Source organism: Cryptotermes secundus, unplaced genomic scaffold (genome assembly GCF_002891405.2).
Source record: "Cryptotermes secundus unplaced genomic scaffold, Csec_1.0 scaffold1942, whole genome shotgun sequence".
In the NCBI taxonomy this organism is placed as follows: Eukaryota; Metazoa; Arthropoda; class Insecta; order Blattodea; family Kalotermitidae; genus Cryptotermes; species Cryptotermes secundus.
The window spans coordinates 2,938-20,787 of NW_019729952.1; the positions used below are offsets into that span (position 1 = coordinate 2,938).

The following is a 17,850-nucleotide window of genomic DNA, read 5'->3' on the forward strand; positions in this document are numbered from 1 at the left end:
GCCTTTAGCCACGCAGAACCGACCCAATAACTTTAGTATACGCTATACCTATTGCGTGAAACATATGATAGCACATAGCAAACATACTTCTTCCGCTCTATCTTCAATCACACCGCGTCATTGACCACCAATCATGGAAGATCGCAGGCTTCCATTACGTACGCTTGCTTCTCTGTACTATTAGTAGATGTCTCTACTCGAACTCTCTCATTTTCAAGAAATTTGAAGTAGGAATGCAGGACAAAATTAGGACATAAAGATAGCTAACAGATGTTTTGAAAATGTGAACAGTTAAAATATTTGTGAAGGACAATAAGAAATCAAAATTTGATTATAATATTAAGAGAAGATTTAATTCGGGCAATGCTTGCCAACATTCAGTCCGAGGTTTTGTCTTTTTCGTCTGCTGCCTAAAAGCATAAAAATTAGAATATACAGACCTATTATTTTTCCTGTGATTCTGTATTGGTGTGAAACTTAGTCCCTGACATTAGGGGGACAAGGTGCTGAAGAGAATATTTAGACCGAAGAGAGATGAAGTGACGGGAGATTGAAGAAAAATGCATACTGAGGAGCTTCATAACATGTATTCTTCGCTAAGAATAATTAGAATGATCTAGTCGAGGAGGATGAAATGGACAGGGGAGGTAGCACGAAAGTGACAAAGAGAAAGGCATCGAAGATACTATTAGCAAAGCCAGCAGAATAGACGCCACGACGAAGATCAACACAAAACCTCAACAAAATCATAACTTTCAACGGGCTACACGCAGTTATATACCAGAAGCTAATTTTTTTTTTATTACCAGGTACTTTATACGAACTGAAACCAAACCCAGATGAAAGTATATTCATTTAACGGATGATTTGCATTGGGGAAGTTTCCTGGCAGCAGGGGCCTGAAGTCACAAAATTAGAAGCTAGGAAGCCATTTACATGTGGAAGGAGAAAGGGAACAAAAGCGAGGAAATAGCAGATAATGACTCTGACTTGAAGTATGTAGAAATTCTGATGTTGTAGGCCTACAGGTAATTCAATATGTAGTTATCAGTGATTGAATTTGCTGTTGCAAAATCAAAGCTTTCGAAAGAGGTCTTTTTTTTTTTCAACTAAGCAGCAGCATGTGTTCCAAAGTTTTCTAACTCTTCTTCAACTCCGGTTTCGGTAGTACTTTTCCAAGTTCAACATTACCTCATTTATACTCATTAGGACACAATATTCTGCTGTCCCTAAACAACCGACACGGATGTAATCACAGTCTTTCAATTTTTTTTTGGCATGCTAAGAGTTCTGTATTTTCACGTTGATCAATTTCTCGCAATAAACCTTTTTCACATATCTGCTGCACATCAGGATCATTAGTACGGGCACAGTGCTCTATATCCTGAATTCATTCACAATAATGTATTTTGAATTACAGATGCATTGGTAACAGGTATAAAATACATTCATGATTCCGTGGAACATTCTTACCTGTTGTGATGGACTTGATGGCAAACGTGCTAGTGAAGTCTGCTCGAAATAGTGGCTCAGAAGTTTATAACGACAAACAAACTGTATAATTTTCATTGCTTTAGTTGAATGGGATTATTTTTTATATATGGCACATCTACATGAGGATTTTTGTATTTGTTTGCTTATTTTTGGTGTGAATGCCATGGCCTCCAACAAATATTCAACGAGCTGCATGTATGTCTTCATGTAAAGTCATCATTCAACAAGTTCATTCTAAAAGAAAACTGAAATGGCTTGACAAATTTTCTTGTTCTGAGATGTAACATATAATTAAAAATTCATACAGCAGGTCTTCAGCTGTTTCATGTGTAGAGACTGACAGATGATCAGAGCAGTTAACTTAAAGCACTCGTGTATGCCTGAAAAGGAAATGTTGCTGGGATTGTGAAATGTGTGCTTGGCACAGAGGCTACATATTGCCTTTTAATTTACGAGTACAGAAATCTGTTTGTTACATATATTTATCAGAGATATATTGAACCGTTACACCTCTCAATGTATAAATCAGTAGTAAAAGTCCATCAAGTTTAACTAGCTTAATAGGAATGTTTCAGCCACTACTGGCCATCAGAAGGTATACCCAATACTATGTATAAAGGAATTACTTTACATATGTCAACGGAACATAAACTGTCAGTATATACATATATATATAATGGCACAATTTACTTTAATAATTTTAAAAAGAAAAATTAAAGTAGGCTTATGGGATCATTCTTCTTTCTCTCTGTATCTGCCTGCCTGCGTGTCATACGTGTACTTATGAGAAGAAGAAGCAGTTTAACAGAATCACGAATTCTCACAGCAGAATAAAGTTTAACCCAATTTTAGAAGACATACAACTCTGAACAGAATCATATCATTGAAGCATAAGTTCCTATAAAGTAGACACAAAACAATGTATTTATTAAATTATATATTTATTCTTATTATTTCTACACCACATACAATGCTATAAATGACCAATATCACTTACTTCAGGCTTCAAGTGCAACTTAAATGAATGTATAAAACACTGCTTCATGAATTTTCAATAGTACAAGAAAATAAATTGCCCTTGACATCATGGAACATCAAACTGGACAGAAGCTGAAGAATACCATCTTCTGATATGTGACACTGTGTAATTTGATAGAAGTTCACTGCCGTTTCAGAGGAACATACTGCCTCCATCTTCAGGGTCGAAGAACGATCTTGAGGATAGAGGCATTACATTCCTCTGAAATGGCCTCCCAAACATCAGTAAACTTCTACTAGACAACATGGTTTCACAACCTAGAAGACACTATTTTTCATAGTCACTACCATCAGAACTTTCAGTTTCTCGCAGACAATAACTGTCTACAGTGGAACCTCCATTTATTTTTCCTGAGTTAAGTTTTCCCTTATTTAGAATTAAATTTCAGTGATCCAAAATCAGTAATCTCCATATAAACATTTCTTCTAAGGCAAATAATAGAGAAAATGGGCAACTATCAGGAACAAAGCTAATGCTTTGAGGGCTGAAGAGTCAAGAAGTCAGTAAATTTCTTGAATTTCAGATTTTCCATAGTTTACTGTTCAAATCCACTGCTCCCCAAACAAACTTGAAATGGTGGTTTCACTGCATAATAAACAGACATATATGGGTAAAGCCTTCATCTTGTAAGTCAAGAAGCAGGTACTGAAACATGTTTCCAGCTATGGATATTCAGTATAGAAATTTACCTTCATACTGGTGGTCTTATTAGTACATAACTTGACAGAGAAAACTGACATGGCAACTTTTAAAGCATTGGGTACTGACTGTTTCTGAATTTTTCATATGGAACAGATAATTTTGTCATTTTTACAAGCTAAAATAAAACCACAAAATTGTGAAGTGTTCTTAGGTGATCAGCTGTGCTTCAGATACTGTATCTGTCTGTCATCAAAGGTTGATGTAAGTGATGCAGTCACACTGTATTTCTGCCCACAGAGTATGCTCTTGGCTACCGAGTTTCTCAGACTTTTAACTTCATATTCACGCTAATGTTCAGCCAAGGAGACTATATCAATTATAGTTGCCATGAAAGCTTCAACTCCCATATCACAAAATTACTATAAAATGATAAATATAAGACTTCTTCTAAGTCCTAAATACAAAATACCTGAAGCCTTTTTCTTCCTGTACACTTGAAGCTCTGATTTATAAATCACAAACCACCACACTGCGGCTTGCTTTTAGACACAAACATGAATATTAGTGTACACACAGAAGAGGTATCCAAAATATTCATTCACATGCACATAGTGCAAATATATGTTCTGTATGATAAAAATTGTTCTCCCTGTGCTGACTCAAGTAGGAAAAAAAGTTGGGTAAACTACTGACTTAACTGAGGAAGGCATTATGGTTACTTCCATTCAGAAGAGATACAATTTCCAATATCTATCAAACACTCAAGATATAAAAATCGAATTTTGTGAATGTTTCTTAAGTCTGTGGACATGGTGCATTCAAGGTTATATGTGATTGTAAGAGATGGCCCAGAGGGTATATATTAAAATTTGTTAATAATAGTAAAGGTAATGTGGAAGAGTACTGTCTGTAGTTCATAGAAAACCTAATGCTTTGGAGAAACATGTCATCTACATCTTATGGTTGAAGATTGGCTAAGCTTAGCTTGCCACCTGCTTCTTCTGGTTTCTTGCTTGGCTTACTCTTTGAGCCTGACAAATGAGGCCATATTTTCCTCCAAAATGTTATGCTGCCTCTAAATTACAAGGCATTACAACTCAGAAGACCATACTCTTCATAGTCACTTCCATAAGAATCTCAAATCCAATAAAAGTACAGCTATCTCTGTGTCTAATTAAACACTATACCATGAAAACATATTCACAAATTGAGGTATAGCGCCAAATACTCTTAAAGCACTAGATAGGTCCATATCCCAGCTGCTATCCTCAAAGGAGAGGGTATCCACTGGATAGGAGGCTGGTTGGGCACCAGAGCTGCTATGGTCTCTGTGGAGAAGAGATAAACATCTTGTCCCTCTCAGGAACTGAACCCTGATTTGACACACTCCATGCCATACTGTAGTCATTGCACTGGCTTTAAAATTTAATACATGTTTATATAAAACTCAAGAGAATGCAAAGAATAAATACAAACTTGCACAATACTCCTGATACCTTTCACTAACACTAAATATGTGATCATATTAACCCTCTGAAGCTCAGTTGTTAATAAATGTACCATCTGCTTTGACATAATAAAACTTTGCATTCTGCATTTGTTTTGTATGGTTCTCACAGTAAACAATGTTTGTCTTCCTAAACAGTTTTCCCATAGATCTTTGTAGTGGAGATGTAATGTTTTTCCTGTGAGGTATGAACTAATTTTGTATATATTATTTAGAAGAAGTTAATGAATGTTTCTCACATCCTATTTCTCATTCATGGTTGGCATGTGTTTCTCTCATATTAATATTTTTTTAATTAGAATCTTAATTTAGTGATGAAGAGCCCCTGAACATATACTTACTGGTAAACAAATTTCTTAAAATTTAAGGTAGTCAACTTACACACAACCATGGGGAGTGCATAGTATTTATGATATGTATTACCATAATAAGCAAAATGCAATGACTACTGACAATTTTATAAAAGAATGTTATGAAAAATCCCTTTTTGTATCTCTGTACTTTACTTATTATTTGTTAGGATCATATCACCCAGGGTTATGACTACTGTATGGCAGGATAGACTAATAGATAAGCCTGTTGAAAACTGATTGTTTAAACTCACTGGCTCTTGTATGCATTCTCAAATATAAAACACAATTTTTAATATTCCATTACAACTAAACTTTCACTTTCAATTTGTATATAAGAACTAGCAATAATAAATAATGAGAGAGAAACCACAAGTGAAAAGCAATTTTTATCAAAACCACCTATTTATGCCAATATCTCCTAGCCCTCAGAAATGTTTGAGCATTCACTCTATATTCAGTCTTTACTGGAAAATGAGAATAGAGCCATGACATTCATATTAGAACAACTCCCTCCTACATTAAATATTTAAATTTTCAAGTAAACTCCATTTGTAGATGTATCAGAATTAGAAATGACAAACATAGTACACTGAGTGAGAGTAAATTATTTAGACAGTTTAAAAAATATATCGATGCAAACTGTAACTTAATGCATAATCAAATCATAAGACAAAGCTGTCAGAATGTCAATCTCCATCAAATTGTACTCACTCATCACTTCTATATAAATGCTGTCATGAATTTTTGTGTGTATATTTTTTCACAATTATAACAAAAATACTAATTGTTTTGCTGTTATGCTGTATATAAGCAGAAGTCTAAAGGTTTCTGATAATAGTATTAAATACCTGATCCTAGCCCTTTTGAGGTTGAAAGTGCTATTGCAAAATTGAAACTGTATAAATCACCAGATAGTAATCAAATTCCGGCAGAACTTATTCAAGCAGGAAGTAAAATATTACGTTCTAAGATCCACAATCTAATTACTTCTATTTGGCTTAAGGAAAAATTGTCTGATCAGTGGAAGGATTCTTATTATTGTACCAGTTCACAAGAATGGTGATAAAACTGACTTGTAATGATCGGGGGATATCACTGCTATCAACTTCATATAAAATTTTATCCAATATTCTTCTTTCAAGGTTAAGTCCATATATAGATGAAATTATTGGGGATCATCAGTGTGGGTTTCAACATAACAGATCAACTACAGATCAGATCTTTTGCATTCATCAGATATTGGAGAAAAAATGGGAGTACGATGAGACAGTACATCAGTTATTCATAGACTTCATGAAAGCCTATGACTCAGTTATGAGGGAAGTACTGTACAATATTCTAATAGAGTTTGGGATACCCATTAAACTAGTTAGGTTGAGTAAAATGTGTTTAAATGAAACGTATAGTAAAATCCATGTAGGTAAACATTTGTCTGATAAATTTCCTATCCAGAATGGTCTAAAACAAGGAGCTGCTTTATCGCCACTCCCTTTCAACTTTGCCTTAGAATATGCAATTAGGAAGGTCCAGGGAAATCATGTGGGACTGAAATTAAACGGGACACATCAGCTGTTGGTCTACGCCGATGATGTGAATCTACTGGGTGATAATGTAGAAATCATAAAGAAAAACACACGAACTTTAATTGATGCAAGTAAAGAGGTTGGTCTAGAAGTAAACACAGAGAAAACTAAGTATATGTTACTGTCTCGTAACCAAAATGCAGGGCAAAATCATGACATAAAGATAGGAAACAGATGTTTTGAAAATGTGGCACAGTTCAGATATTTGGGAACAATGATAACAGATCGAAACCTGATTCAGGAGGAAATTAAGAGGCGATTGAACGTGGGTAATGCTTGCTACCATTCAGTCCAGAACCTTTTGTCTTCTCGTCTGTTGTCCAAAAATATAAAAATTAGAATACACAAAACTCTAATTTTGCCTGTGGTTCTGTATGGGTGTGAAACTTGGTCTCTGACATTAAGGGAGGAACATAGACTGAGGATGTTTGAGAAAAGGGTGTTGAGGAGAATATTTCGACTGAAAAGAGATGAAGTGACAGGAGGTTGGAGAAAACTGCATAATGAGGAGTTTCATAACTTGTACTCTTCCCCAAGTATAATTAGAATGATCAAGACAAGGAGGATGAGGTGGGCAGGTCATGTAGCACGAACGGGGGAGACAAAGAATGCGTATACGATATTGGTGGGAAAGCCAGAAGAAAAGAGACCACAGGAAGACCAAGGCATAGGTGGGTGGAAAATATTAGAATGGATCTTAGAGAGAGAGAGCATGGGATGGTATGGATTGGATAGATCTGGCTCAGGATAGGGACCAGTGCAGGGCTCTTGTGAACACCGTACTGAACCTTCGGGTTCCATAAAACGCTGGGAAATTCTTGAGTAGCTGCAGAAATGGTGGCTCTGCCAGAAGGGCTCAGCTCCATGAGTAAGTAAGTAAGTAAGTAAGTATTAAACAATAATGATGACTATTTTTATGGAATATGTCTTGATGTCAAGATGATGGACGTCAAAAAGATCAGTCAGTTACTGTCTACATGCTGTCATACAAAACATGCTGAATTTCAATAAAACCTATGCATTTCACCATATCCTTGCGACTTAAGAAATACATTATTACATTTTGCATGCAGTAATTTGTACAAACTGTCAACAGAATCTCTAAGTACATGCACAAGAATAAATCTGATTTGGAGAATGCACTCTCATACTCTGGATGCTGTCATAGTGGTGACCAAATATTTGAATCTTTCTAGCACAGTTCCAGTTTTGTGAATGTCTCACTTTCCTTTAACACTTGTCATGATTATAATTAATATACTTGTTCTCCTGTTTAATTACATGAAGTCACTCCACAAGATATATTTTTCCACATTTCCATGTTCCATGGAAGAGATCTTATTACACAGAATTAGTGACTATATTTTTGTGCAGATTCCAGTTCATTCTATTCTGAAATCAAAATTTCCCATGAACTGAAAAATTTGACAGTATGGCATATCTGATGCAATCCTCACTGTTATAACAAATGTCAATATGTACCTAAGACCATTTGCAAGAAAAATAAATATATATTTTAATGCAGCATTCATATGTGGTTTTGTAAATAACTTATAAGTTTATTTCTCACCACTTTCAGTCGGTTAAGAGATAAGAATTAAAAATGTTAAAACTCGTAATACATATAATCATATCTGCAAACTCTGTATTTGACATTAGAATGGCACCAAGAGGTACTGTGTTACACCGTGACTCTTATACCACTCTTACTCTGCCCTACTACAGAACACAGGCTTCATAACAAATGAACACGCCAATATGCTATGATAATATTCATTCCAGATACCCCTGAGCCAACTGGAGAATGAGCACTTTAAATGTGTTATATGTGGCTACACCAACCTCCACCAATAACCCTTCACCCCCAAATTCTGCAAAAACATTCAGCCTTGAGCAATTTTCTAGGGTAAAAGTTGGCATCTTTGGATCTTAAGTTACAAAATGTAGAAAAGTACTCAAATATGCAAACTTCTTATTTTGTTTGTCATCACTCCAGGCTGAGTATTTTCAGATACACATTAACATAGACAATTGATTTTCTCATCTCTAAGTGTTCTTATATCTACTATACACAATATGGATGCCTCAAGCAATGCCGTAATATGAACCAGATTAAGACTGCCCTTTCTCTATAACCATGCAAATGTCTGGTGACACAGAGATGTGACAGAGAATTTAACATATGAATCTGCTAAAAAATGTTTTACATCTGTTAAGTTTCAGTTAAATTGGACTACATATATTTTCATAATTTGGCTGATTCTGAGATTTAGTTTTCTCAACAAAAGTAACAGAAAATTTTACAATTAATTTTTAAATGGACTAGAATCTTTCCAGGGAATCAGCTACATCAGGGCTCAGTTGAGCAGTAATGTTTTGGAGCCTTGCTCTGCTATCATCATTGGGGTTGGTGTGAGGAACATTCCCCACATCAGCTGAATGAATAATGTTCTATAATTGTTCTTTCATTTGTTATGTATATGTTACAGCTGGACTGTGAGTGAGTCTATCATCAGTGATGACACCTATTAGCCTATTGGGAATGAATGTGTTTATGGTTCCTGCGTTAAAACATTTGCAGGAGTCTGTTGTAGAATTAAGAGTCTTAACATGATATTTAGCATCTGTCTTTATATGTTAATATACAATCTTTCAATATGGCGGACTGTAATGTAACATGGGAATTGGAGTCTCAACAACAAAGTTATAATACAGTTGATAATAGTGAATATAACTGCTTAAATTGTGTGAACTTAGTGAGCCAATTAGAAGAACTATGTAAGGAATTAAGTTCATCTCAATTAATAATTAAGCTCTTGTATAGAGATAAATGATATTACTACAAAGAAGACGTACAAGCCATCTGACACTACTTTAGAGTATGAAACTAGTATTGATATCACTTCGCCTAGGGAATGGGCCAGCGCACAACCATACAACGAATTTAGGGCAAGAAATTTTAATAAATGTCAATTAAATCAGCCCATAGAAAATAATAACAGATATACTATATTGGCTAACCAATCAGAAACTGCTGTTTGCCAAGATGAAAGAATGAAAGCTAATCATCCGGAAACACTTGGAAGTTTCTTCAAGCAATTACCTGTATGTGAAAAGGAAGGATAATGGAAAGATATGAATCCCTGGATATCCATCACCCAAAGAATGCTGTTCAACAACCTATATTAGATCATCATAAAGAACAGAATAAACCAACAATTGATCATAATCTAAAGTATAAACCAACTATTATTAATGGTCAAATTAACTCTTCAAAGAAAGATAATGACAATGAAATTAATAATGTGAACAGAAAATTAGTTCATTTATGTAATTTAGTGAAGGAATCTACACTGAAACTGCTTAACAACAAGGAAACATATTTAAAGTGTCAAAAACATGAAGTGTGGGATTGTCAATGTTCTAAAAGACAACCATGTGAATCTGTAACAATTGTATATATTAAATTGTATAAATTGAATGTACAGAGTGTGGCAATGTGATATTGACTAGGAGTGAGTGCTGTCTGTTAGACCGGCAAAACCACGTGTTAGTATGTGGGATGTTCCCACAGAAGTTTCATTAATGCATGATAGTCACATGAGGGGATGTGCAGTTAAGATGATTGCTTCCCTGGCTAATATAACTTATCTTAATTTTCCAGTAGCAAATTTATCAATATATATGAAAGGAGTTAGTTATACTCCTATTAAACTTTTTAATCATCTTTCTTTGGCTCTTATGCAACTCGTAAATGACACTTCTAAATTTAGAGCAGCCTTAAAGAGATTTCTTCTCACAAATTCCTTCTATACCATAGAGGTATATTATTGCTGGAAATAAAGATTTAGATTTTTGCATTTTATTGCTGCTGTTCCATAAACAGAACGTTGTTTACATCATCTGTGCAATTGTCTACAGAGCAAATAAGTAGGGATATATAATTGTGACTGAGGAGGAGGAGTGTGGAACTCATGAAAACAGTGTACTTGTTGAGAGTTGTTGACTGAAGGGAAAGAGTTTTAGTAGAAACAAGTATAAAGAGATTGTTTTAAACCATAGATTGAGATTTTTAGGTGGTATATTGTTTTATTATATAATTCTGTAATTGGTTTTATGTTCTTGTAGATTTATTTCAATTACAGATATTGTATACATAACTGACAGCATTTATTTTATGGTGGCTTGTTGCATATATATATATTATGAAATGTATGTCCTTTTGCTATTGCTTATGATACACGTAATATATTCTGTGAAAAGTTCTATATTTTGTGGTCTTGTACCAATGATCGATCTTTGAATGAAATGTTTTGAGACTTGCTCTGTCATCCTCATCAGGACATGTGGAATGTCGCCCACATTGACTGTAATTGTGACATAGCAAGTGTCTAAAACAGTAGTCCCTGAGTCAACCCAATGCAGCTGATTGCTTCAGAAGATTATGTGAAAGTTTCATATATTATAACATTTTTTAATGTGACATTACAGCCATCTTCAGTAAATTCCCATCAAATTTAAATATTCTTTCAATTTTTCATATCTATCCCATTCCACTAATAGATCCAGATATAATTCCAACACTCTACTTTCCAGACTAAATTTGCCAAACTCGAGATAACTTTAATAAGACAAGAAACAAATTATATGCTACAGAAATAAGAGCTACATTCTTCAAAATCCTTCCACGATTCATAACTACCAATCCTGCAATGGTTATCTAAATCTAACGGTAAATAAGTGGCATGTAATATTATAGCAACAGCAATACTTACCAAATAGTTCAGGTGCAGAATTATCAGTCTCCATCTCTTTATCACTACACATTACATAATCTTACCTATAGACATTATTTGTTAATGAATTAGGTGACAGCAGTCACCATAATTACCACTGTACAATCTTGTACATGTGCCACTGTGACAGAATTGATACTACACAGATAAAGGTGATGGGGAAAGAAAAATATTGCATAATATACATTAAACTTACTCTAAAACGTCTCTGGGGATATGACATACCATCTTTATGGAAGAAAAATCCTGTGTTCAATAACATCTCCAGTAAGACGATTTTGGTAAACATAATTTTAATGTTGAAGAATTACTACCAACTTTCTTGAAATTGGTAACATATTTATATATGTAAATAATGCCACCATACTACCCTACAACTCATATAAGCTCTCCTATATAGTAAGGAATCATGGATAATAGAACAATAAGTGTGTTGTTTTTGCTAATTCTCATAAATATAATATGTTAAAACTCTTCTTTCCTCTGTTACTGTGGCAATAACATGGCCAACCATGACCAATTAATCGCTGACCTCATAGTGATGGAAAGTATACAGCAAAGATCATAGCTGTATTCAGGAACTACACAACTTCGTTATATACACATAAAGTACTTCTCATTTCGAAGCAATTTCATGTATTTTATGCACTCTTGAAAGGCATTTAAATACTTTTCTAGTATTAAGTTTTAGTGTTAGTTGTGTATTCTTTATAATACAAACAACAGAACCAGGAATATATATGTAAGAAAACCTTATCTTAAGTTTGCTGACTGATGGAAGTGAAATTCTGTTATGACTTAAATACATTCTAATTCACAGCTTAATGTTGGTAACTAAACATTTTCATACTATCTTTCGTGAAATGAGTCTGAAAATGAAAATTAATTAGCGTGTTTCACCTCACACAGCTATATTAGAAATTATTCATCCTGCAAAAAGTCACCAAAAACAAGGTTGTTGTCAGTAAAAAGTTTCAACAATATTTGTTTTGTTAATAGTTTAGTTGGCTTTACACCTCTTGATCAAGCTAGCATATAAATCATTTAAGAAAATTTTGAAAGGAGTCAGTTTCTGGATTCCCACATAGCAGATAATGTATCTGCATTAAATAATGATAAGTAAAAATTTTTGTACTGTTTTAATTTGATGGACATCCTGCAGATGGCTGAACAGCTGAAACTGTAGAGTGGGATCAGTCACTTATTGACTACAATTACAAGTTATAACAGATGGTTCATTATTGGACTGAATTAATCCAGTATGCTTCAGTTTCACTCTGGCATATGAATATCAAAAGTATAGTGAAAATGGAAGATAGTAAATTTATGACAATGCTGTAACAATCTTTGTCACTACTTGATGATGACATATCCCCAAAGACATTTCAGGCATAAAATAACAGAGGTTATGTAGTTGCAGATCACCATCATGATGTTCAATGTGTAGATGCAAATTTAGGTCCACAGTGAGAGCCTACTTACAATGTTCGGAACAGAATTTTTCCTTCTTCTATAAATCATGATTGTGCTGTGGAGATAATTTAGTTTGTAAAATAAACTAAAGAAACATATGTATGCTATTATCACCTGTTTCAAGAACATTTTTTAATATACAGAATGCTAGATTATAATTCTCAGTGGCTCTTTTTGTGCTAGGATTATCAACATGTTAATTTTCTCCTAATGTCTTTAATTTCACATAAAAACATGGTTTCCATGTCAATCAGTTTTGTCCTGTTAATATTAGACTGCTAAACTGCAAAATTAAATTTGCATTCTACATGACACAACTTCAGATAATCAGAATAAATGTTTGTATTATAAAAAATAATATTAATAGTGAATATTATGAAAATTAGCCATTTTAAACATTATCTTGCTGGCAGATTAAAATCAACTTGATCAAACATATATATATATATATGATACAGAAGCGCAGAGCTTCTCAAACTATGAACTACCCATGGAGGATTAGATCTTACATAAGACATTTTTTACTAAGCTTTACCGTACTGCATGTTATATAATACAGGAATGATATGTAAAAATATAATTTGTTTTATTATGCTGAGTCATTTAAAAATTCACATCTACAGCAGAAAAGATATACCAACATTATGAGTATTCAGAACACATGCTAGCTTTCACAACATAAAGAAGCTATAGTCTGTAATGTTGCACTGAAGAGCACAAGAATAGTTTGAGAAGCACTGATGGGTTTTGAATACAAGTTCATGCCTACTGTGTCATATTTCCATACTGCTGCAACAACTGAAGCCCAAGAGATGTACATGTAATTTTTACTATCATCTGTCTAAATCCTTTGCCATTTTTATTGAGAGGAATCACACAGATTCATAACTATTCTTTTGGGAACCAGATGTCGGTATTGTTTCATGTCATAAGGAAAATAAATCAAGCTTAAGGATAGCAATACATCATACATATAAGAAAAATTATATTGAAGGCTAAATAAAACATACAGTAATACATTGTCTAATTCAGTGATGATGAGCCACTGGCATGAGTGCCACAAGTTGCAAACCAAAAATAATTGTTGGATATGCAAAATTTTCTTTCAAAGATGTATTCTGATGTAAAGAAGCAACTAAATTACTAACAAAACATTAATTTACACATAGACTTGTGAGGTGAGAACGATATTTTTTGTATTAGGTTTTGGCACAATGCCTTAAATGGTCTGTCATCCTTGTTACAATAAGTACTCATACACCTATTATAAAAGACACACACAATATCAAGCAGGAACATAACTCTTAACCAGCACCACTGACATCTATCCACATGCCTCAAATGTTCAAAAACAATATTTCTGGAGAAGGGTTTCCTATATCAAAATGTGTCTAGAAACCAAAAATTAAAATTATTAATAAAAAATTGTATTCATACTACCTATTCCTTATCTACAGATTTCAAACTCTACATCCTAGAGACTAAATCTCTTTATGTATACTGTCTTTAGAAAGGTTAGGATCGGAACAGATGATAAGGCACACATTCTTCATAATGCAATGTAAATGCTGGTGTGAAGGACTCAGTACTATTTTTAAATATAATTGTGAATTTAGAGTTGACTTTGTAACCACTGCACAATCCCGACATGTTTATTACTCCATCACGTTTTGTAAAGACCAACATATCTATGAACTATACTGTTTATAATGGCACAAATATTGAACATTCACACAGAAACAATGTTACCAATTCTGCACCGAGACTCTTTTCATTGGAGCATTTAATTGTTTCACATACATCTAGTTTTCCCTTGTCACTCAAAACTATACAAATTTTTCTAGGAATGTATTGAATTTTCTATATTTTTACCTCCTTATGACTAGAAACAGGAAAGTCTTGATGCTCATCTAATAAAAAGGCAATAATAAAAGCATTAAATGTTTTCTTGCAGCCTGAAATATAATGGGAAGAATGTCAGAATTAGGTTTAACTCAGCATGTACATTACTACTTAAACACAAGTTACATGTTTATTTTTTTAACTGGTGGAAGAGGTAAATACTTGGCTGTGGCAATTATTTATTATTATTTATAGATGCACAGAATTTGTGACTTTATATGGTCTAAAGCTTATACCCTTGAGTTCTGAATATTAGAATTACTGTTCAGCAAACTAAAAATGATTACTTGGGAACATGCATCATTTTGTACGTTCAAAAATCTGTTTGTAAATCTATTTTGCATCAATTATTGCCTTATAATATTTGCATATGTTAACATTTTTGTTTATTATAAATATTCAGAACACTCAAATTAAATTGTAATGCCAGTCCTCATGTTACAAATCCATATTCATCTTTAATGCAGTGTATCTCAAGTCTGTGGTTTAAGTACCCCCATATTTTCCATCTGAATAAACATAATAAATATTTGGACATTTTCTAATTATCAATTTGTCTCATCTTTTCCCTTCCATATAAAGTGCTTTGACTCCATTGCATAGAATCTGTTGCTTAAGTTGGAATGTGAATGATCTACACAATTCCTGACTTACATGAATATCAATAATGAACACATAAATTCCTGTTATAGGTATTGGATTTGCTCCATGCCCCATACTTCTGTGAATTGTTTTGTCTATTCATCAACCTAAGGGAAGTACAGAAGGAACACAACACTACTCAGCTCCCTCTATAAAATGTGGTACACATGTAGGCTTTTAAAGCAAGAGCAAACTAGTATCATATAAATAAAGGAACATAAAATGGCAAATGATGACATCTTACAAAGAATGTAACTTTTGTTCAGATGGGTTCCAATGTAAATGGAAATGAATTTGGTTGCTGGGTTCAATACACACATATTTTTTAAATCCTTTACAGTACTTCATAATTCATTGCATCTGTGTATAAAACTGCAATAATTAGGGACTAGACACATGAATAAAAAATCAAAGTAAATACCTGTTTTTACATAAACAACCAACACTACAAATATGTGAACTCCATGGCTATTTGTGAATATCCGGATGTACAAACTACCCCATCTTGAAAGTCTTTACTTACTGTTAGAAATGTCTGGTAAAGGTGGACAACTCATTAATAGTGTATTAAAAACCACATCACTTTCTCGTTAAGTTTCATATTAAGAGAGAGGAAATTTACATAAAAAAAGTCCTAAATATCCCACAGTTCTTTCTGTTCATGGGTTAGAATACATTGCTCAGTACTAGTTAATGAGAAAGTAAAATTAGGACATAATAAAATTATTTCTGGGGATACTTGAAAAATCAGACTGAGAACACTGGAATGAAGCAAGCAGGCTCTTCAGAAGCCTAATCAAATTAAACATCCTGTTTAAAAGGAACCATTATGAGGAAAGAAAATTCAGAAAATAAGCCAGTTAAAAAAATCTTACAACTAACACAGTTCTGTCTCTCAGAAAATAATTAGAACTACAGAAAGCTTTTGTTCAGCTTTGTTCTTTCATTACTACAACAATAACAACATAGATATCACTGCAAGTTTCATGCCATACTAAGTTTAATGCTAAGCAACATGGCACATGTAATGCTTGAGACTATGTTACAATTAAGTACAGTGGTGCACTCCACTATCACCTGAAACAGAAAAAAAAATATATAATTATTATCATATTAAAAGAGGAATAACTTACTCTGTTAAAAAGTAAAACATATAGAAATGATAACTTAGAACTTGTTACGAACATAAGGTCTATTAGATACACTTCGTTTTGGTGTACAATCTCAATAAATCTGCAGTGTCACAAAAATAATTACTATTCTAGACATATAAAGTATAGGTGGTTCTATGATTGGCATAATATTTAGTATTTAAGGAGTTTTCAGTCCAATACAAGCTGTTGCCACTAAATTTTTTTAACACAGTTCACCCCATTACATACCATTTGTTTAAGATCTATTTCAATAGTATCCTAATATCAATCCATGGGTCCTGCAAGTATTATATGTACAATCCCATAAAGAATTCTAATCGCTTTTTGTCAGTGAGGCTTCAAGCTTCACACGCTGGTCGCCACCTTTTCTATAACCGCTCACTTCATTGTGCCCTTATGTTGGTTGCCCTTATCACCGTCCTCCCTTGATCCTATGTTGTGCTCCAGTTATCACCGTCCTCCCTCTTCTCGTGGATGTCGAGAAGTTAGGTGGGAAGGGAGTAGAATTGTGGTTGTTGGAGCTGGTAGGCAAGAGCTCGCTTCCTGTACACCCTTAGGTGTCTCACAAGTAGGTAAAGACAGGAGTATCTGGGTTCTGTTCGGTAATTTGTAGAGCTGAGTTCATATCCCGGATCTTATATGGGTCTGGCTCAGGTAGGGCAGGAAGAATCTTTCACTACAATGACACACACCTCTTTAGACCGTTGCACTTAGTAATCGTTTAATTCCCTACAGCTTACTGAACACAAATGAATCTATTTGTAACACTTATTTAGAACTTTACTTATAATACTTTTACGGAAGGGACGTAGTCGTAATTTTGTGTCCGACTTTGCCGAAAGTTGGATGAAGACTCCCTGAGGTGGAGTGCACTCTCTCTGAATCCTGAGGTCCACGAACCCCAGACTCCAGGAGAAATCCACTCCTCCACTTTTGCCCTTGGTTAAGTTTTCAAACTAGGAGGTTCCCTAAATTTTGAATTTCCAATCATGTTGCTATGTGATTCTGGCAGATGCTGACCTGACGCTAAGGTTGACAGCCCCTTGATGCATTACGACCATGGGATGAGGCACTGGCCATCCCACTTCTAAGTTATCGCTGTTCCGAGCTGTCAGCTCTCAAATTCTCAAAGACTTTCCGACTTTGCTGAAACTGCCAGAATTCCAAGAAAGTACCAGATGTTACTTCCTGTCCACATAGCAAAACTTGAACTATGTCACTTCTGCGTGTAAGAGTTGGCTATCTGCCAGATTCTCTTTGTATTT

At 34.1% G+C, this 17,850-nt stretch overlaps 1 protein-coding gene and 1 long non-coding RNA gene across 4 annotated transcripts in view; one reads left to right on the forward strand and one right to left on the reverse strand.

Annotated features, from left to right (window-relative positions):
• Positions 1 to 294: 294 nt before the first annotated feature.
• LOC117282431 lies at positions 295 to 4,626 on the forward strand. Its single transcript, XR_004513168.1, has 2 exons — positions 295 to 1,028; positions 1,421 to 4,626. It is a non-coding gene; the product is annotated as an uncharacterized LOC117282431 (long non-coding RNA).
• Positions 4,627 to 8,149: 3,523 nt separating this feature from the next.
• LOC111865924 (beta-1,4-glucuronyltransferase 1) overlaps positions 8,150 to 17,850 on the reverse strand; it is a 220,766-nt gene continuing 211,065 nt past the window's right edge. For all 3 annotated transcript variants that reach the window (XM_023854370.2, XM_033752035.1, XM_033752034.1), the window contains exon 5: positions 8,150 to 16,508. The gene's annotated coding sequence lies outside the window, so the exon portion shown is untranslated. The remainder of the gene's footprint in view (positions 16,509 to 17,850) is intronic.